Below are 23,912 nucleotides of genomic sequence, written 5' to 3' on the forward strand. Positions count from 1 at the left end.
TTGGGTGAACAACTATAATTAGTGTAAATAAATAATAGAGTAAATGGAGAGTCATCGGGAGATGAAACTGAACAGTCACACCCTCTTGCATATAATAATGAACAATCTAAATGAATAATACAATTTCATTTGAGGAGTCACCTCTTGGCTTGACAAGTTGCTTGATCCTGATCTTCCTTGCTTGCACCTTCCTTCCTCTTTCCTTCTTTTCCTTTCTTGATCCAATGCCAAAATGCTCCAAGAAAACTCTAAGTGTCCAAGAGTATGAGAGAGAGAGAATAGAAGAGAGCTCCACCAAAAACCTGTCAAAATCTTGAGCAAAAATTATTTGATTATGTTATATTATTTCCACAACTAGCCCACATAGTTAACCGGGGGGTTAGAGGGGGGGCATAACCCCCCCCTTCATTGCATTGATTGCATAACGGGGGGCCATAGGGGGTTTGACGGGTGCAGGTAACCCCCCTGTATGGGGTCTGGTGCAGTGCCCCGGAAAATTTTGCTTTTTAGACCCTATATTAGTTTGGGCAGACCTACCTATAGTTTTGTGCATGATTTTCGCACATGGTTTTGGACGCGATGGTTTTCTGTCCATGGTTTTGGACATGATGGTTTTCGGTCCATGGTGTTGGGTGGTTCGGCAGGTATAAATATGTATTGTAACATTGAAAGGAACATAATGAAAAATCAAGCTAGTAGTCTCGGTTTTGGGATCCAGGGGAAAATCTCTATGTATATGTATTTTATGTGTTATGCTCTCGGATTATTTATTTTCTATGTTTCAGAATTTGTATGCAGGTAATTTCTATATAGCGTTAAAACCTACAAAACTTTTGCCAACTGATCCTCATAATCCTTTTTATCAATGAGGCCTCTATTTTCTTCATTTTCCATTATTTTCATTCAATTCCTCCTCACACGCAACCTGTGACCTTTCACCTTCCTTTTCTCCTAATTTCCATTATTTTCACAAATAAATGTGCCAAAAAGGCCATTTTTCCTTTCCAAATCCATTTCCATTGCCTTTGCCAATTTCGTTAAGCATAATAAACCGAATGAACACCCACTAGGATGTTTTGCCCACCATTCAACTTGGAATACGTGTACCATGATTGTGGTCTTATTTTTTTAACCAGGGATATTACAGTGATTAATCTAATGATGTAATGATTAAATATAATCATCTGATAGAATACATGAAAAGTTAGTAAACAGGATATACCTTGGTTCCTTTCTCTAAAGTAGCATACATATGCAAGTTGCTCTAAGAATAGTAGCATACATATTTCAAAATATAAATTTGAAACTTAGAGTTTAAAATAATGATCCTCCCCCCCTAGTATTTTTCCCAACACTTGGTATCAGAGAAGGTCCCTCAGAAGAAGCTTCATCGCTTAAAGGGAGATTCATCAAGATGAGTAGTCAAGAAGGAGCATTTTCTATTAAGCCACCTTTGCTTAATGGAACTAACTTTCTATTTTGGAAAATCAGAATGGGAGCTTTTTTTCAGTCACTTGGAGCCGATGTATGGGCAACTGTTGAAGGTGGATATCAAAACCCATCCTCCATTCCCATAGATGATGTATGAGACTAATGTAAAGGTAGGCAATGCTCTCTTAGGAAGCTGTTGAATCAGAATTTGTGAAGTTCATGTAGCTGAATACCGCAAAGGCTATATGTGACAATATTATCCAAAGCTATGAAGATGACACTAAGGTAAAAAGTGTGTTGGTATCAACTTATGACTGTCCATTCCACTTAAAATTCTCTTTTGGCTATCATTTTTAACCATTTAACCTTCATATTCCAGCTACAATCCTTAGAAACTAAATGGTATGATGTCATTATCATTATTGTTAGCTTGGAATTAATTTTTGAAATTATTATGATAAAAATGACATTTTTCATAAAATTACCAGAAGTTGTGACTTCCTGTAAATGCTCCATTGTTTGATATGTTTCAGAATAGGTGAGCGAATTCGAAGACTATGGGCATGATGTAAAATGTACACGGATGGTGGATCACCTATCCACTTTCAATTTTGAAGACAACAAGTGTCCAGTCAATGTTGGTCAAACCTAACCACTTCAGCAAGTTTTCCACATTTTGTGAAGAGAATAATTTCTATTTTGAGAATTTTTGCATAAATGAAGGAACTGATTCAATTTCGACCTTCATGGATGTAACTAATAGACTTCTGTTAGGACAATAGGGAGGAGGAATAGATTATTTTGTTATAAGGATTTATTATAAATAACCTATGAAAGAAGACTATGTTAGAGGGAGCTAGATTGTGAACATATGAAAAGACAGTTTGTGCATTTTTTATTCCAGACTTAATACAGACTTCATCAGCAATTTTATGTCTCAAGATCTAGTAGCTACACTCTTCTGAATCGTTTTATAGTGTGCTTGTGAAGTGTTGAAGGGCCCTCATCACTACGCTGGTACACTCGAATTTAGAAATTAGTTATTTTATGTGCAGAAGTAAATGTTATGTTATTAGAGTTATCAGTTGAAAAGAGCTTGTATTCGTTGTGAAAAGAGCCTTGTAAAAGGACTCAACTAATTCTGATCTTGAAATTGATATCTATATGCTTGTTGTCATACAATTCCTAGATTTGTTTATTGGCTTTGATTTTGAAAGATAGTTCTAGTTTTTATTTCCAAGTGATTTAGATTGTAGTTGTGAAATTCAATTTTCAGTTTGATAAGTGATTCTTGTAAAAGATCCAACTATTATTGATTTGCAACACTACTCATCTTATTCACTGTGTGATTTAATTTGTTATTGAAAGTACTTTGGATTGTTGTGATTGTAAAAATTCTATTGAGCAATATTCTTGTAAGGGAATGTAGGATTTTAATCAATCATCAATACTCTGTTTTTGTTATTCAGGAAATTAGAATTTCATAGGATTTGTTTCATTTAGATTGATGCTTGAGTGATTGAAAGGCAATTAAGGATCTCTTGTAGGGAGCACTGTTAATTTCGTTCACTAGGCAGTCATTAGAACCTTAGATCCTTCTAGATCTATATACTTTAGGTAAGCACCTCTAAGTGTACTTTCCCGGGTTGATAAAGGAATTAAGAGCTTAACTTACCCTAGTAAGTAAAGACTAAACAAAGTGCTAAACTTCAAACGTTTAGAATTCAATTTGATACCTTTAGAATGCATGATGATGGAAGTATTGCAATATTTTTCCATAGAGTAGGTGAGATTGTTAACTCAATGAAAAATATTGGTTTTGAAATAAAGGATTCTACTGTTGTTGAGAAAATTTTAAGATCTCTAACCTCGAAGTCCAATTCCAAAGTCTCTGCCATTGAAGAAATGCAAAATTTGAAGAATCTCACTCTTGAAGAGCTCCATTGGATTTTAAGGACTGTGGAATTAGAAAATAGGTTCCATCAGATATTAGAGAAGCAACATTCAAGGCTACAAACAAAGGGAAGGAAAAGGAAGAGCCTAGGGAAACATACTAAATCTAAGATGAAGAAGAAGTGAATTTTGTGAGAAACTCCAAGTAGGAACTGATAGGTTTAAAGGTAGGCTTCCTTTTAAATGTTTTGCCTGTGGAAGAATAGATCACTATGCCACTAAATGTCCCTATGAAGAAAATCACAATAAAGGGAAGAATGTTCCAAAGAGGAATGTTAGATGAAATTTTAATAGAAAGAAAAAAATTTATACTCATGAAGATAGTGAATATTCTTCCAATAATGAGGATGACGAAGGAGATTGGGATTTTCAGTTACTTATGGTATTTGAAGAACAATGTGTTTATGAATTTGATGATGCTTTTATGGATTCTCTAGGAGAAATTGATAGACTCAGGGTTATAAACAAGAATTAAAAAAGGAAATTATTATGTACATGGAAAACTCTCATGTTGAAGAAATAAATAAGCTAAAAATTTGTTTAGAAGAAGTTGCATTTGTTAAAGAATCTTTGAAGAAACAAGTTCTAGAAAAGGAAAGGCACTGTGAAAACTTAGAACTTGAAATTATGGGTCTAAGAATTGAACTTGTGAAAACAAAGGCTCTAAATCTCATATTTTCTAAAGAATCTGAGACAATATAAGAAATCATTAAAGTGCAACACTCTCCTCTAATCAAGATAGGTCTTGGATACAATCGAAATGGGGAAACATAAAAATATATGAAATCTTCTAAAAAAGGTACATGAAGCTACATCAATGCAGTAAAAGGAAGAAATCATCAAAATTATAGACCTAAGAAAAAGAATGAATGATCAAATATTTCCCATCCAAAACAATATTACCATGAACAAAAGGAAATCTACTTAATAAGCTATTATACTCCCAATTATTCCTACTTCAATGGTCAATGCTTCACTTGTCACACTTTTGGTCACAAATCAGTTCATTGTGTTTCTTATAAAACAATTATTATTAGAGAAGCAAGAAAACAACATGGTAAGATGAGGACAAAGAAATATTCTTATAATGTTTTCCCACCTCTTCAAAATGAAATTGAATGTTCTATTTGAAATAAATTTGGCCATGGAGAAACTAAATGCAGAAGCAGGATGAAGTCACCTTACTAGCATGAATAGAAGATAATACCACCAAAAAGAAATTTGTTGCCTCTGAAAATTGTGGTCTAGAATTATATGCAAGAGATCAAGAGAATCTATGGTACACAGATAGTTCAAATCATACGATAGATGACAAAGATACTTTGTTTCTTTTAATGAAATTAAGAAAGAAAAGAATGTGACTTTTGGTAATAACTCACCTTCTACTATCAAAGTGAAAGGAATTGTGCTTTTAAGGAAAAAGTTCAAGGCTAGAAATGTATTCTTTGTTGGTAGGCTAAGACATAACTTGTTAAGTCTTAGTGAAATGTGTGATGAAGGGCATGAAATTATTTTTAGGTCAAAGAATTGCATGGTAAGAAATCTAGATACAAATAAACTCATAATAAAGGGAACAAGAACTCCAGGTAACGTCAATGTCTTAGAAGGTGTTTAAGAGCACCATTATTTGATAAAATTTAAATAAAGTTATATTTGACAAAAAGGGTTGGGGCACCTTAGCTTTTCTCAACTAAAAAAATCAAGAAATATAGGAGAAGTTTGTGACTTTCCCAACATCTCTCCACCTAAAAATAACATTTGCAAATATGTCACTTTGGTAGGCAATCCAAAGTTTAGTTTAAAGCTAAATAGGGTGCCACAAGTAAAGCCCTTGAACTTGTTCACACTGATTTTTGTGGTCCTATGATAAAGTAGTCTCCTTGTGGTGAACAATACTTCATATTATTTATTGATTACTTTACAAGAATATGTTGGATTGGTTTACTAAAGTATACAAATGAGGAACTTGATAACCTTAAAGTATTCAAGGATTTGGTATAAAATGAATTATATATAAAAATCAAATGTCTTAGATATGATAGAGGAAGTGAATTTATATGAAATGAGTTTTTCAATTTTTTTGAAGAACATGGCATCAAAACACAGTTCTCAATAGCTAAGACTCCTCAACAAAATGGAGTGGCAGAAAGAATGAGTAGGAAAGTTCAAAAAATGGTACGTGCCATGCTTGATTAGTTAGGAACACCTCACACCTTCTAGGGAGAAGCACCACATACAACCATGAATATACTTAACAAAGCTCATGTTCAGGTAAACAATGATAAAATTCCATATGAACTCTCATTTGGTAAGCCTACAACTGTCAAAAACTTTAGAATTTTTTGAAGAAAATGATGATAATCTTGGAAAATTTGAATCAAGAGCTGAAGAAGGAATTCTTATTGGGTACTCTTCTAGAAGCAAAGGATATAAATGTTACAATAAAGGATTCAAAATATTGTTGAATGCATATATGTTTTCAATGATGAAGCATCCATGGGTACCAAAATGGAAGCACAAGAAGATGATGAAACCCTCCCTACTACAATCCAATAACATGTAGGAGAAGAAAGAGAAACACCATAAGAAGGAAATGGAAAGACAAATATGTCAAAAAAGACACCATCAAGGTATTTTCATAAATATCATCATAAGTCACAAATTCTAGGTAATAAGGAAGTATAAATACAAACTATAAGAACTTTTGTTGGTACTTCTAGTCAGTTAACCTTACTATCCACAATTGAAATTCAAAATGTAAATCAAGCAAGAAAAGATGAATTTTGGGTTAAGGAAATTCATAAAGAACCTGATCAAATAGAAAAGAACCATACATGGGAATTAGTACCAATGCCTCATGATACACATGTAATTGGAACAAAGTGGGTGTTCAAGATAAAACTAAATGAAAATGGATAAGTAATTCAAAACAAAGCAAGACTTGTATGCAAAGGCTATGCTAAACAGGAAGGGATGGACTTTTAAGAAACATTTGCACCTTCAGCTAGACTTGAAGCCATAAGAATGTTTCTTGCATTTTCCAACATTCATAACTTTAAGGTATATTAAATGGATGTTAAGTTTGCATTCTTAAATGGGATCTAGAAGAAAAAGTTTATATTTAACATCTTGAAGGATTCATTCTTGGAAATGATAAAGATCTTTTTGCAAACTTAAGAAGGTATTGTATGTGTTAAAAAATCTCCTTATGCATGGTATTATCATCTTGATAGGTATCTTCAACAACAAGGCTTCAAAATGGGGTCTAGAGATAGCAACTTAGATATCAAATTTGATAAAGACAAACTTTTGATAGTTGTTGTTTATGTAAATGACCTCATATTTGGAAGAAATGTAGAATCTATGAGTCAAGGATTCTTAAGTTATGCAACAATAATTTGAAATGTCTCTACTTAGTGGACTAACATACTTTCTTGGTCTTGAAGTTCAACAAACTAATGATGGTATCTTTCTTTCTCAAATGAAGTATCTCAAACAAATTTTGGAGAAATATGGAATGGAAGGCTATAAGCCTGTATGCACACCAATGGTAACAGGATGAAACCTTTGTCAAAATTATGATTCTCCTTTAGTTAATCAACCAAAATATAGATCTATGATTAGAAGCTTGCTCTACCTTACAGGTACAAGACTAGATATTGTGTATGTTGTTGGCATAGCTGGATGGTTTCAAGCAAATCCGAAGGAAACTCATCTCCAAGATGTTAAGATGATATTCAAGTATCTACAAGGAACTCAATATTTTGTCCTATGGTATGCCAAATACGTAGACTTTTCACTTGATGCTTGCACACATGTTGATTGGATAGGTAATGGGGATGACCATAAAAGTACTATTGGAGGAGCATTTTACTTGGGACCTCACCTAGTTTCTTGGTTCAGTAAAAAAACGTTATATCACTTTATCTACTACTAAAGAAGAACATGTATTTGTTACATCTTGGTGTGCCCAACTTCTATGGATGATCCAAACATTGCAAGATATTCAAGTCACTTGTCCTCAACTTATACCTATTCTTTTTTATAATACTAGTGCCATAAGTATCTCTAAGAATCCTGTCATGCTCTCAAAAAACAATCACTATAATTTTGTGAGAGAGCGTGTGCTTGAACAAAAGGTCAAATTGAAGTATGTTCCTTCAAAAGAACAAGTTTCAAATACATTTACAACCACTTCCATGTGATTCCTTTGAATATCTCATACATAAATTAGGAATAATTCTTGCCTCATCACTATGCTAATTTATCTAACATATATTATCATGTTCAAGGGGAGATATGATTGTTAATTACTACAATCTACTTTCAATACGTGGATTGTGTGAAGGAAAATCACATATATACATGGTTTTTGAGTTAGACAAATGCGTATACATCTCAGTGATTGAAAAAGATTGGCATTGATTCAAGGGGAGCCTCATATATACCTTCATCATTTCATGTTTGGTATTTTGGTTCTTACATTGGTTTGTTGTAGTCTATTGGGGAGAAACAATTATGCCCCTATAGTTTCTTGTTAGAATTATGGTTTCCTTAGCATGTCTTGTTTCATATCTTTACTGATGTCTGGATGTTATACTGTTACTAGTGAAGATTTATATGCTGATGTTTTGTCACTAGATATCAATGATGCATGGATTCAAAATGATAAAGTTATGAATGATGCCTATTTGTTGATATGCTTGATGAGGAGGATGTGTATGTTATGGTTGGTATTGATGTTGGTTGTTGGTTTTTTGGAGTTACTTGGTGATGCTTGGAAGCATTGCATACTTGGTCCATGTTGATGATGTTGGAAATATTGATGCTACATTGCTTTATCTTACATAGATTCTTGATGATGTTCATGACGCTTCTGTGTTGGTGTGATCAGATGTCCATATTGCAAGTTCTTATATGGTGTACAGTGGTTGTTAATGTCTATCATGATTTTTCTACCTCATTACTAAGATCTCAGGTTTTGGTTATAACTTTCAATATGTCTCTTGATGTAAAGGTCATGAAAAGACCCATATCGTAAATCATTGTAAAATTCAGCCATATATGGGATATTGGGAGCAAGTCATGTAATGTATGTAATTGCATTATGTTGGGACGTTGATGTAAAAAAAGAAATTGATCTAATATGTACACCCCACAAGTTGGGTAATTAATGTAATCATGGGCAGATAGAGTCATTGGTGATGGGAAAGGTAATTTGGTTGAGTAATCAAGTCTTGTACTCTATTGAATACCTTCAACATATTCTCAGGGGGAGCATGGTCAGTATCCATTTCTCATATTCTGCAGATCATACCTACAATGGTCCTCTTTACAAAAGGGGAGAAAATCCTTCATTCAACATTGGTCAGTCCTTTTCCCTTGATGTCAAAGGGGAAGAGAAGCTTGGTGTTTGGAGAATAATTCCTGGTGAGAAGTCTTGATATTTGTAGGTGTGTTTGCAGGTTTTTATAGGTAATGAACAAACATCAAAATGGTTTCCATCAATTCCAAAGGGGGAGATTATTGGCACTATGGCTAATGTGTTGTCCTTGATGGAAACCTACTTGATAAATATGTCAACATTATGACAACATGATGATTATGTATATTCATACATATGCTACAGATGTATGGACAAAGAAATGATCAGAGACAGATGATTGTTAAAGGTGAAGTTTGATAAAGTATACATGGATCCTATGAAGAAGGGTCATGTACAAACGTAGGTCCTATAAGGGAAATTCACATACATAATATTGACCATGGTAATTTGAATACCAGGGGTTTTTACCATGGTATTGTCCCATGGTAATGGAGAAAAAATGGTAATTTGATCTTGTCAAAGAATACCAATGACATTACCAAGGGATTTTCCTAAGGTATTGGCTAAGGCTAAATCTATATAAGCAGATGGAGATCAAGGTGCCAAGTTTGCAAGTGATGAATTGTTTATGAATGATTTGATCTCAAACAGGTGTACACCAAGGAGAATGGAGATGACTAAGATTTGATAGGTTTGAAAGGAATACATATTGCTTGATCTACTTGTGCCTGTAATTAACAATGTTAGATCTACGATGATGGTATGAATCTCCATATAATGATATATGACTAAAACAATGTGTGTGAGCCAAGATTTGGGTTTGATATATACTGTGACTTGGTATGATTCAATGATTTTAGATTTGTGCCTTGGTTTATTCTAAATGGTTGTGTACATATGTGGATCCACTCATGTACGGTTATATATACATTATGTAGTTTGTTGAGATATCTATGCTAGTGTTATGCATGATAGTCACATACATATTTATACTACGATAGTTGTGTATATATATGTTAGGGTTTGCAGTGCACTTTGATGATAAAACCTAATGAGTTTTGCTCTATTTTTTGTTGTTTGTCAATGATGTCTCTATCTTGATGATCTCAGTCTAACTATGATGATTGGGATAGTTGATTGGCAATGATCCTTCAGTGTGGAGATATGTCATTGGTTTAGTACCTTGTTATTTTTTTGTGTATGGTTTAGTGATTGATTCAACATTATAGTTATTCATGATTCATTTTGCAGCAGTCTAAGATTTGTACATAGGTGTTATACAAAGGAAGTGCGTACATATGCAAATCTTATTCAGTATAGTCGTGTACAAAATTTGTTTTTTTTGTTCCTGGTTGGGTTCTAAATTCTGTGAATTGATGCTTCAGATATTCAATTGATTTATAGAGTTACAGATTCTCAGATTCAGTGCTTCAATTTGATATATTTTTTTGGGTTTATTCTTGATATGGGTCCATTTTGAAAATGTGATGAAATGTGGCCTACAAGTTGTTTGATGATCATTTGACAAGTGGATCTAGTTTGAAACATTCTGAAAAGTGGTCCAAAAGGATTTGAGGGTTGTAGCCTTTAGAAATGGGATATGAGTTTCCATCAAATAGAAGTTGGTAAACAAGATTATGGGGTTGTAGCTCCCTTCCAGTAGGAGCTGGAGAATCAGTGCACGTTGTATCCTCCTGCAAGTGGGTGCCTGTGTACTGATAAGGGTTTACATCAATACAAATGTAATGAAGATTTTATTTATATCATAAGAAAGAAGATGGAGACAACAACAGGGGTGGTTTTCTCCCACATTGGGTTTCCACCTAAAAATCCTAGTGTTTATGTGTGTTGCTCATTTGCTATGATTTCTTTATGTTCTTTCCAACATACTGAAATAAAGATAATCATCTGATAGAATACATGAAAAAGTAGTAAACTGGATATACTCTAGTTTCTTTCTCTAAAGTAGCATACATATGTAGGTTTCTTTAAAAATAGTAGTCTACATATTTCATAATATAAAAGTTCAAATTTACTGATTCACCTGTCCCTCCCCACCCCGTCTCAGTATTTTTCCCAACATAGGGTTCAAGAAGAGGCAGAAATTGACTAATTCTGGGTCAAAACTTTTCAATGAGAAACGAGATAGGTTATTCACTTATAGGTTGTGCTCAGTTGATCAAATAAATTTTAGTACATCTCTATTCATCATATTAATGCATCCAGGCAAAGTGGTTTTTCGCAGATTTCTTTCCCCTCGAAAAATATTGTGTTCATGGGCATTATTTCTCATTGCATGCTTATGATTGATGTTCTAAATTGCGAATTGAATTCCACAGAGTAGTAGAGTAGGTTTGTGTCTTGTAATTTTGATTAAAATTTCATGAGAAAATGCAAATCTACACCATAATTCCTACATATTATCGGAGTATGATTCACATTAGAACATGAATTTCAAGGTCGTTTCTTAGGAGGTTTGAATTTGTAGTTCAGGGTAGCTAGATCTCTTTAGAGTTGGGTATATGACCTTCAACAGGCTAAGAACAAAGTATTCCTTGGAAGGTAGCTCTAATTTCATTGCATGGAAAGATCATGTGGAGTTTGTATTGGATGATAATGGATTACTAGAATGTGTCAAGACATACATTACAAAAAAATAGGCATCTAATGCGCATAACCTATCCCCATGGAATAAAGATGTAGGCAAGGTGAGAAGAATAATCTTGGAGGGAGTGCAAGACCATATTGTCTCAAATCTATATGGGAAGGAAGATTCTTACGCAATATGGCAAGCATTGACATATATATTCCAGAATAGCAATGGCCATAGTAAATTGGTGCTCAAGGATAAACTTTGAAATATCAAGATGCAGAAGAACGACATTATTCCATAGTATCTGAGAAATTTCATAAAATTTCATGATGAAATTGGTGGGGTTGATGTTAATGTTGCATAATATGACTTGGTAAGACTATTGGCCTTCTAGGCCTTCCCAAGAGCTGGCATAAGTACCAAGATTTGGTGAATGGGAGGGAGAAACTACTGAATTGGGAACACTTATGGTCTGATTTGGTACAAGAGGAAATAAGGAAGAATACCAGAGATGGAACTTCAGCCAAGGGTGACGATGAAGAAAAAATTTCATTGGATGGAAAGGGAAATTAGGGAAAAGGGAATAAATATCAAACCAAACCAGAATCTAGCCAAGAGGGAAGAAAGAAATATTTGTCCAAAATAAAATGGTTTAGTTGTCATGAATTTAGGCACTATGCCATGAAGTTTCCACATAAAAAGTCAAGCAAGAATACCTAAGGAGGAGCAATAGGTGAAGCATTTGCTTCATAGTTTGAGCTTGAATTCAGCCTTATCGCATGCATGGATAACACAGTGATTGGGAGAAAGTTGTACTTGGAATCAGGTGCATCCTTCCACATGACAGTGTGTAGAGATTTTTCCAGTGATCTTGAGGAGAAATACCTCCAGATGCATATTGAGTTGGGGGATGATGGAAGGTATAGTGTGACCGAGATTAGTACAGTCCCCTTTCAAAGGGAGTCAAGCTTTGCTATGAGACTCAACGATGCCATGTTTTTTTCCAGCCATAAAGAAAAATCTCATATCTATTGTAGTTTTGGAAGACCGCGGTTATGATATGATCTTCAAAAAAGGGAAGGCATTCCTAAGACACATAGCCATTGGACAGGTGAAGTGGATTGGGATTTGTGCGAAGAACTTGTATAAGATAGATGTGGAAGATTGTGCTACTTTAACCAGTAAGGCAGAGAAAGTGTAGAGTTGCAATGTCAATGATCTTTGGCACATAAGACTTAGCCATTTTTATTATGGTGCCTTAAATATTATGCAGCAAATAACCATTGACCTCCCTAAAGGATCACTTGAGAAATAAGATGTATGTAAAGGATGTACCTTGGGGAAGTATGCAAAATCCACATTCTATGATCAAGACAGAAAATCACATGCAGTCTTGGAAAGGATCCACTCTGATGTCTATGGAAATTTCTAGATAATCTCCACTACCAAACATAAATATTTTATCATTTTTATTGAAGTGCTCGATCTTCTTCATGGAGAAGAAGGATGAGACATTCTCCAAGTTCATAGAATTCAAGGCACTAGTTGAGAAAGAAACCTATAAGAAGATGAAAGATATTAGGAGTGATAATGGAGGTGAATATGTTTTGAATGAATTCAAAAATTTATGTGGGAAATAAGTCATTTCAAGAGAGATGAAAACACCCTACAACCCACAGAAGAATGGGGTGGATGTGTGAAGTAACCATACCATTGTGGGAGTTGCAGGGGCTATGTTGCATTCAACTAAGGCCTACCATTGAATTTGTAGGCGGAAAATGCAACACAACTATCTATTTGCAGAGCCAGAGTCCTCATCATGTTATTGGTATGATTACACCCGAAGAGGCCTTCTCGGGAAGAAATTCGAATGTGTCGCATTTCAAGATTTTTAGAGTCTCTATCTACTTCCACGTCTCCAAAGAAGCAAGGAAGAATCTTGAGTTGATAACATATTTGGGAGTATTTATGGGTTACACATAAACTCCTCACAACTACCATGTGTACTTACCTTCCCTCATAATGACAATTGTGCAAAGGGATGTAAAGTTTGATGAGGATAAAGCGAAGTGGTTCTCACTTGAGAGGGAGCTTTAGATCCCACTAGAAGAGGATATTTTAGCTCCAAAGGAGGAGCCTCAAGAAGTTGTGGAGAAACCAAAAATTTAGGAGTATAGAGTGGAGACATCACCTCACAATTAACCACCTATAGAAGGAAGAAAAAGAACCAGGGAAGATGATAAACTTATGTAGGATGTGAGGGAGAATGTGGGAGCTCCCTCAAATTTGCGTAGGACAAATAAGTCACCTGAGAGGTACATTGGTTACATGGCTCTAATGACTAAGATTATATAGACTGAGCCATCCTTTTTCGAGGAAGAAGTAGAGAAACCTATATGGGTTGATGCACTATTGGAGGAATATGAATTCATTATAAAGAATAGTGTTTGGGAAGTGATCCCAAGACCAACGGATAAATCAGTTCTGGGTTTGATATGGATCTTCAAGGTAAATCTTACAGTAGATGAAAGTATAAAGAAGTATAAGGCCATATTTGTGGCCAAATGATTCTCTCAAGTTGATGCAGTTGCCTATGAGGATACCTTTTCTCCTATAGAAAGGTACTCATCCATTAGATCCATTCTTGCATTAACTGCCCAGATGGGGTGGAAGATCCACCAGATGGATGTAAAAACAACATTTATCAATGGATTTATTGAGGAGGAGGTGTAAATCAAGCAACCATAAGGTTTTGATACATTCAATCAAGAGTCTCATGTGTGCAAACTCAAGCGAGTGTTGTATGGTCTCAAACAAGAACCTCATGCTTGGTACACTAGGATTGCCAGTTATCTCACCGGTTTGAGCTTCACCAAAAGTGAAGTAGATGTAAACCTATATCACATATTGGTAGAAGGTAAATTTATTAGTATTGTCTTATATGTTGATGATTTGTTTTTAACTAGGGATGAGTAGTTTATTAGATCTTGCAAGGAGGACCTTGCAAGGGAATTTCAAATGCAGGACATGGGCCTCATGCACTACTTCCTCAGGTTGAAAATATGGCAAGGTGATAGGCAATTGTTTGTGTCTCAAGGTAAGCATGGAAATGAGATACTATAGATATTCTACATGGAGAGTTGTTAACCCATGGAGACACCTCTAGCCACCAACTAGAGGAAGGGTGATGTCACTTTAGGTGAATAATTTGATGCTACTATTTATCAGTATCTAGTGGGTTAACTAATGTATCTTGTGAACACATGACTAGATATGTTCTATGCAGTAAACCAGCTAAGCCAAGATATGGTTAGGCCAACTAAATTATTTTGGAAGGAAGCTAAGCATGTTTTACAGTACTTGAGAGGCACTATCCAGTTTGGTCTATGGTACAGACAGATAGAGGGGGTTAAGATGTGTTGCTTCATAGATGTAGATTGGGTAGGGAGTCCATCTAAACAAAAGAGTACATCAGGTGTAATTTTCAATGTTGGGTCTGTGGTTGTTTCCCGGTACTACTGAAAGAAAAGATCTATGGCGCTCATCTCAGTAGAAGTAGAATACATAGCTTCAAGTCAAGGAACATGTGAGGCGATTTGGATGAGAAAGATACTCGTGTGATTATTTTGTCGGTGATGGATAAAAATGTGATTTATTGCAATAATCAAAGTTGCATCAAGCTCTCTAAGAATCCTATATTTCGTGATTAGTCCAAGCATATAGGTATATGTTATCACCATTTATGGGACTGTGTGCAAAGGCGGATAATGTTGCTACAATAAATTCTGACAGAGGAACAAGATGAAATTTTGACAAAGGATTTTTCAAGAGGGATGTTGGAGTTCCACAGTTGCAGGATAGGGGTGGTTGATAATCCCTTTCCTACTAAGAGGGAGTGTTGGAAAATGCAGCAAGAAAGTCTCAATTTCATTTTTCCTTAGTCAAATTGAGAAAATTTGAATTTATACACCAGCAGAAAACTTGGATGAAATTAACTTGTGTGACATGGCTTTTGTCACTCAATTTATTTAGTAAATTTAAGTTAGAGGAGTTGGAGTTTAGTTAAGCATGTGTGATTGCTAATCTTTAGCAATCAAATTCAATTATTTCCAGTTGTTTTCAGTGAAACTAGTTCTAACTATTGGAGGAACTAGTAGAAAGATATTTGTGTTGTGAGACTTCAATCTAACTCATTGATCATCTAGTTAACTCATCAATCAACTCAAAATAGCTAGTGCATTTACAGAATTCGAGTTCCCCAACTATGGTGGAGATTCCAAGGGAGTGTAACATTAGTTGTAGACTAGTCTTGACTGTATAGGTGTTGCATGTAGTCACATGGTCAACCTTGGGAATTGCACAAGCCTTTTGGAGGAAATTCCTAAATAATGGGGACCTAATTTACTAATTTTTTTGTGAGGAAATAGGGGCTCAAGCAAAGACAAAAATTGACTAAGTTTGGGTCAGAGCTTCTTAGTGAGGAAATAGATAGGTTATTCATTTGTAGAATGTGATTAGTTGAGGAAAGAAATTGTAATACATCTCTATTCATAAGATTAATGCAAGAAGGAGAAGGGGCTTTTATCAAATTCGTTTCCCTTGGAAAAATACTGTGTGCATGTGTGTTATTTCTCATTGCATGTTTGTGATTGATGATCTAAATTGTGAATTGAATTCTGAAGAGAAGTAGAGTAGGTTTGTGTACAGTGATTTTGATTAAACTTTCATGAGCAGTTGCAAATATACACTATGATTTCTACACTATATCTCATATTCATATATTCACCTTTCAAGTGATGAGTTTATACATAATTACTCATATTGTTGCTTTGTTTTTAACTTTGAATGTACTCCTATTCATTTTTCTGTGTTATGAATGAAGTGATGTCTAGCAATTGTTGATTGTAGGCCTATGAAGGAAATTACTCTTTTTCACCAAGTTATGAAGGTCTTAAGTCAGTTTCTAATGAGACTCCATGCCCAATGGTCTTTTCCTTGATCCCCAACCAAATCTATCTTTCTTACATACTAAATTTGGCCACTGGCCATTTTAGTGACATCCTATTGTAATGACCTTGAGTAGAAGAATCATAGAGAGATCCCTCTTTAGATTGAAGGGTTAGTTTTCAATCCTAAAGTGGTTTAAAAGTTACCTAAGTCATTTCCCTCTACAACTAGGGTAATTTCTGAGTGATAAAAACTCACATGATCCAAGTATACTTTCAAACAATTAACTACCCAACATGAGACCATGTTGTCATCCATCTTATTCCAATACATGATAGTCCATGAAGATCACACCTATGGTTCACAATATCTTCACACACCTTCAATGAACATAACAACATTATTTCCTTGAACACACACAATCCATCACATTTCCAAGTAACACCATACTCTACTGAAGCCTATTAAGAAACACCTCGATGGTTATCTTCCCCTACTAGGTAAGACATCCTTGGTCCTAGATTATGTACTAGTAGACCATTCTAGCCACCTCATGAATCACTATGAGTTGGTCACTGTTGGGTCAAGAAAAAGGTATGTTTTCTCCTTGGTAATCACTTTATTTAGCACTCATCCTCACATGATTATCTTTGTTTATGAATAAAGGTAGAGGAAATAATAGCTAAAGTTGAGTAAAAGTAATGAGTAACAAATTAGATGAATGTAAGCTAGAAAAACTTATTTTTACTATCTTTATGTGCAGAAGTCACGAATTGAGCGATGGCTACCCAATCGACAGAATGACAACATCTCACAATGGAAAGCGACAATGTTAAAGGGAAGGCATGATAACAGAATACTAGACAAACCAATGACTATTTTATGACAGAATCAGATCAAGTATAGCGAAATACTCAGGATCCCCTGATCCTGAGGATTTGTTTTTATCTATTTACTTTCTAAATGTAATATATAAGGCTGAAAGGAAAAACAGCACAAAGTTCATATTTTCACAGTTTGTAATTATTCTTTTTGACATATAATACTGTTATTTTGAATGTTGTAACTTGGTTACTTATATTAATGAAGAAAGGATGCATTTAATTCATACTTATATTCTGAGTATCTCTTAGCGGAGACTTTTGGTTACTTTGGGCCCAGTCAAGAGAAGATATACTGCTTCACTTGTGTCATAATCTTTTCTATTTCATTCTTGATTGCTTGTTAATGTTAAGTTAATATTACTTTTTATTATTTTAAGGATTTTCGATTTAGTTTTCTTTTTTTGTTCATTTGAGATTTAGATTGATCCATCTGTTATATGCAAGTAATACTTTTTATTGAATTGGTTATGATAATTCTAGCTCAGATCGTTGTTCCTTTCAAGTAACATTACCATTGATTTCAAAGATAGAAATAATTGCTTTATGCTTCTACAACCATTTTCTATTCAAATAACGTTTGATATTCATGTGTCTTTTGTTGTTCAATTCAAAAATGTTGTTCAATCTGAAATTGTTGTTCAATTCATAATTGTTGTTCAATCCAGACTGTTAAGTTTGGAATTGTTGCTCAATTGAGATTTGTCATTCAATTTGGAATTGTTGCTTAATTAGGATTTGTTGTTTATTTAGGATTTTCTGTTCAATTACCATTGTTGTTAATTTTTACAGTTCTTTTGCATGAGTGAATGAGTTAGCTTCAATTCTAGTTAAGATTGCCAAGTGTGATTATTTACAAGTTGTATTTAGATATATTTGCTTCCATGATAGGTTAAGTAGAATTACAGAGTGCATATGAATTTTTTTTCAGAATTACTTCTTTCAGAGTTGTTTGGATTGAGTTTGAAGTCATTGGCAATTGCAATGATTTGTTATTAGTTAACCTCTGAATTCACTACATATATAGTGCAGACACTCTTGAAATAAAAAGACTTGACTCGGGTTGACAATTAATGTAGGAATTAAGATTACCTGTAAAAAGACATCTTAGTGCACCAACAACCACCAAGGCTAACAAATTGTACGGAATCATTACACACATTTAGTAATGTTTTCTTGGTGTGCCGTTAGTCATCCCAATGTGAATGGAACCTCAAATCAGGTCCTTATAGTTTTCCATACTTGAATTTTCAAAGTCCTTGTTGAAATAGCCCCATCAGATCCTTTAATGAAAGGGTAGTTAATAATGAATAAACACTTTCACAATTTCCACATTGAAATATGGCTTTAAACCCATTTTTCGCAACATTAGAATTATCATTCCTCTTCAGCATCCCATATCATTCAAGAATCCTAGTTTTCACGTGGCAATGATATAACATTTCTAGTTATGCATGACCATCAACTACTTATATAACCTAGAAAATGCCTAACAAACATGTCCTATTCAAACCCAGGCTAGGCACATTAAAATGTAAGGAATATCAATGTTCATTTTGCTATAGGAAGTATTATGTCATTTTCATCCAAGTAGAGGAAAACTATTATCACCTCCCTTGAGCCAACAATACCTAAACAACTGACAACCAAACATGATATGATGTTGTTATTCATCTTAGGTCACCACATGATAGTCCATGAATATCATGCTTTTGGTTCACCTACCATTCACACACTTTCAATGCACTTATAGAAAATATTTCCTTTCCATGGCTAACACACACAATCCATCACATTTCTAGGTTACAATGTCCCTTGTCAAATACTACTAGACATCACCTCATCACTCATTAGTCTATACTAGGCAAGAGACCCTTAGTCTTCCCAAAATATGGATTGGTGCACCATCTAATCCATCTCATGAATCATTGTGAGGCTCTCACCAAGTCTTCCATAATGTATGGACTCATCATGTAGCCTTAGTCATGTTTTTCTAGTGTCCTCTTTGTCATGTCGTTTTCAATGACACCTCAATTTGAGTCTTTACAATGCATATCAATTACTAAAATGATTGGACAAGATTATGCTACCTCTTATACATGGTTTGGGACATTACAATCCGATTGCATTGACTCTACATGTAATCTCTTATTAAATTATTTTATTATAATGATTTTTAAAAAATCTATTTTCTCATTTTCATTCATGCATCATATATTTCCTATTTCAATCCTATACAATAAAATTAAAAAGAATATATTTTCCAAAAGCTCCTTAATCAAAGACAACATATAGTAATATCATTATCAAATAAAATTTAAAACAAAAAATTTAATATATCTAGTTATTGAGACAAGAGGGGATGCCCAAGCTAATATGGTAGATATGTTGTAATGTCTTGTGATATCCTATCTAACAATTTGACTTAGTCAATTTACATAGAATTAAAAAATAAAAATAAAATTAAATAATTAATTTAGTGGTAACCGTTTTAAACTCTAGATTTTAAATATAATATTTTAAAATATGATATGATATTTTATTTTAATTTAATGAAATTATTCATTTTTTCCCATGTAGGGTGCATAGCTCGCATGGCTACACGTTGTCGAACCCTCCATGAGGTCACCACTCATCGCACATCATTTATCTGTGTTGTAGTTACATGGAGTCTCACGTCGGCCTCAGTGATCAAATTTGAAGGGCAGGTCTTAATTTTATTTAGAAGGGCACACATTCAGGTCGCCCTTCCATAATGAAAAGCATAAAAAAAGAAGCAATTCAATTGACAACAGTAAATTATCTTCAAATTTCTTTTTTTAACACATGATGAATCAGTAATAGTTTGGAACTAATGTTATGAGTTCGAAGACAACATATTATTGGTTGCCGATGTCTTTACAATGTTGCAAGCTACAAGATATTCCTCAGTTTATCAAGAACAATAACCCCTTCCAAGTCTAGTATTCATCATACAATTCATAAGCATTGTAACTAACAAGTGACAGGCCAACTGTGTTCATAACATTTATGTTCGCCAAATGTTATGTTTTATGTCTTTTTCCTTGAATTACTGTTATATTAAGTAGACATTGGTGTAATAACATCCAAAAAAGAATTAGTTTGAGATGAAAGAAAAACTTTACATCTCAACATGCAGTTGAAGAAAACATGGGGCAGAAGAGCCTCAATAAGATGATTTCACAGTGCAAATTCCACTGTGCCAAGAATCATTTGATGTGGTATGGGAAATTGCTACAAATTCCACTGTGCCAAGAATCATTTGATGTGGTATGGGAAATTGCTATATTAAATTGATACAAATAGTGAAGAACTTATGTGTAATTCCATTGTGCCAAGAATCATTTGATGTGGTATGGGAAATTGCTATATTAAATTGATATGAATAGTGAAGAGCTTATGTGTAAGAAATACAATGTTATCCAAATAGTAAAAGGAAATTCTTTCGATGCATGAACAAAATATGGTTAATGGGATTTGTAATTACAAACATGCTACATTGGACTAAAAGAGTTCTTCTGGTAGTTTTCGAACTATGAGTAAAATAGATGTGGCATTTGAATAAAGTATCTAAGGAGATGGAGCTCCTTGTTGCTCTAAGGAATGGTTATATTTTACATCAATTCAACTTCCCCAATAGGACATGTTTGCCATCTGTGGGCCATTTTGCTCAGATAGCCAGATTTCTTCAAGTTTCTGGGAGTAACTGGGCCATTTTGCTCAGATAAACAGGTTTCCAATAGTTTTTGGGATTAACTGAGTATCTTTGGTGGAATAAATACCTTCACCCACACTCAGCACCTTAGCCAAAGAGTTATTCCTTAAATGTTACCCAACTAAACTAAACTTTATGATAATACTCACAAAGTTAAGAAAAACATGCTTACCACATCAGAGCATTTTTTTTTCTTTGATAAAAGAAACTCTTCTCCCTTGCCTTACAACATCAAGAATGGCCCCTTTTTAACATGTTTGTTGCATTCTCTGTTGTCTGGACTTCATGCAAACGACAGTTCTGCCCTTCTTTATCTGTTTCATTTCAACAACTTACAATTCCACTCTTGGGGGCCAGGAATTCCCTTACCACAACTACTTTCTATCATGCATATTTTGTAATGTCTTGCTGCCTTTGCTTTTGTGGTTTGACATTTATCTTGCTGTATCATTACTTCCTGGTCTTTGTACTAATTCACCTAGAGAAGGAACTTGTACTAATCTATTTGGAGTAGGAAATGGTGTTTCCTCTCACTAGACTTCCCTTCCAACAAGAATAGCTTGAAGACCTACTGATCTGCATTTACGATAGAATATATAATTGTTGCATATGGTAATTAATCTAAACCCAAGGCATGCTTTTTGATCTTCTATAAATCTTCGATTGCCAATGTTTGAAAGGCTTCAATTTTTGATATATTGAACTTTTCTTTTATATAGCAGTTCCAAGTTCGAATGTAATAATTCTCCAATGCTTAGCATGTCATTTCTTATATGTTGTTTGAGACTTTGTGAGGTTAATGTGTATTGTTTATGGATTTTTTCTTTGAGACTTTGCAAGATTAACAGTTTTACTTAATGTTAGAATCTTTCCACTGAACACACCGTGTATATATATATATATATATATATATATATATATATGGTACACTATTCAATTCAGTACCTCCACACACACACACACACACACACACACATATATATATATATTTGTTTATGTATGTGGTACACTGTTCAATACAGTACCTCCAATTCCAGCAATGTTGTATGGCAAACTTTCATTCTGGCTCGTAACATGTTTATGATAGATTGCTTCTCCTGTGCATACCAAAGTTTCCTTTATAACTTCACTATATCAGTATTTAGCACAATGTTTAATTCAATACCTCAGTTCTTCCAATTCCATACAAGTAAAATCGTCAAAATCAAATCTGTGGTAACATCTCACACTTACAACTATTGATTGTGAAGCACTAGTGTAACTATTCTATGTTGTCAAGGTTTTTATGATATTTTCTATCAAATTTGTTTGGCAGAAATTTATTAGAATCATGGTTTGATTTTTCATTGAATCTAATATATATATATATATATATATATATAATTTATTTATATATTAATAAATAAAAAATATAATCTAATAAAAATGATTTTGCTAAATTCTAATTAAAAATTCCAAAACATGATATAACAACATGGATCATTGAAATAACATAATCCAACAAAAATTGTTTTACCAAATCTCGATTAAAAACTCTAAAACATAGTATAACCACACCTTGCTATTGCTTAGCACATAGACTTAGCACATAGACTTATAAATGAAAAGCTATTAAGCCGCCGTGATTTTTACCATTATCAAACAGAAAGCTATTAAGCCTTAATGGTTCTTATCAGTAATAGATAAAAATAATAATGATAGAATTTGAAAAAAATGCAACTCTCTGGTGAGATAATTGCTCATTGAACACACTACACCAACGGGAGCGGAATCATGAAGAATAGGAGTGGAAGTCTAGAGAAAAGTCTAGAGAAGTTGGGAAGGTACCTTAGAACGATATTGCTTCAGAGAAACAGTGCTCACCGGAACCTTTGTACAAGAAACTCTCCACGCTACACACTCACCAAAGTCACTGAAAACAAGAAATGAACAAACAAATCACCTTACCAATTTTGAAAATAATTAGATGAATTATTGTTCACAAAGAAATCAAATCGATAAACACCACACTATACAGTACCTTAAAAATATGACTCTGTAGTAGTATTCTTACTATTCACTAGGCGCTTTGCACCCAATGCTCTACCCTGGACGCTGGAATCAAGAAATTATAGTAGTATTCTTACTATTCACTAGGCGCTTTGCACCCAATGCTCTGCCCTCGACGCTGGAATTAAGAAATTAAAAACAAATCGACAAAGAAATGTTAATCTAGAAACACCTACAAATAACAAATGAATTACTGAAACAGAAACCAGAAAAATTAGAGATTCCAATTGCTGTTCATATTAATATGAAGAAAGTTCAGATCTCTCTTACCTTATCCATCCATTCAACAGAGGAACGAGCTAATTCATCCATCCATTCAACAGAGGAACAAGCTAATGTGTTTCACTGAAATACCTTTGTTTCCGAAATGTTTTCCTCTTCGTTCTGCACTGGCTGGCCCTAAGTGGTTAATATCACAAATCTGGGTTGTCACCGACTTTTTGAAAAAGCTAGCATGGAAAGCTTTATTCTGTTTGAATCTAGCTTTACTTCATTTGAAGTTATGATGGAAAGCTTTATGCACAAATTAGAAAATGCAATTCAAAAGGAAACTGTGGTTTTCGAAATGAGAGCAAGTTTTTGAAAATGAGAGCAAGTTTTTGAAATGATATTTAACATCAGTTGAGAAAGGAAATTTACAAGTATAACCATTGTAATTTGTGATAGACGCAAAGTGCACTGAAAGTTGGAAATTGAAATTATCAAAGTCTGGACTGAAAAAATGAAATTAAAAAAAAAAAAATAGATGGGTTGACAACTTAACAACCCTTCTTAAAAAATTTTATAATATTATTCCAATTTCTTTTTAAAATAGCAAAATTCAAATTTTAATTTTTTTTTTTGACTAGTAAAATTTTCTCCCTACTTCTGTGACGTGCCAGAGGCCCTTTGAAGGGCTCTGATGTGTTCAAATTTGACCAATGTGTTCAAATTTGATCACTGGTCGGCCTCAAGCGAAGTCACCTCTCAAAGCCTGATCAATATGTCAGGTGCAGG

Source organism: Pinus tabuliformis, chromosome 2_1 (assembly GCF_031772625.1).
Source record: "Pinus tabuliformis cultivar Carrire ecotype Pingquan chromosome 2_1, CPIR1, whole genome shotgun sequence".
Classification (NCBI taxonomy): domain Eukaryota; kingdom Viridiplantae; phylum Streptophyta; class Pinopsida; order Pinales; family Pinaceae; genus Pinus; species Pinus tabuliformis.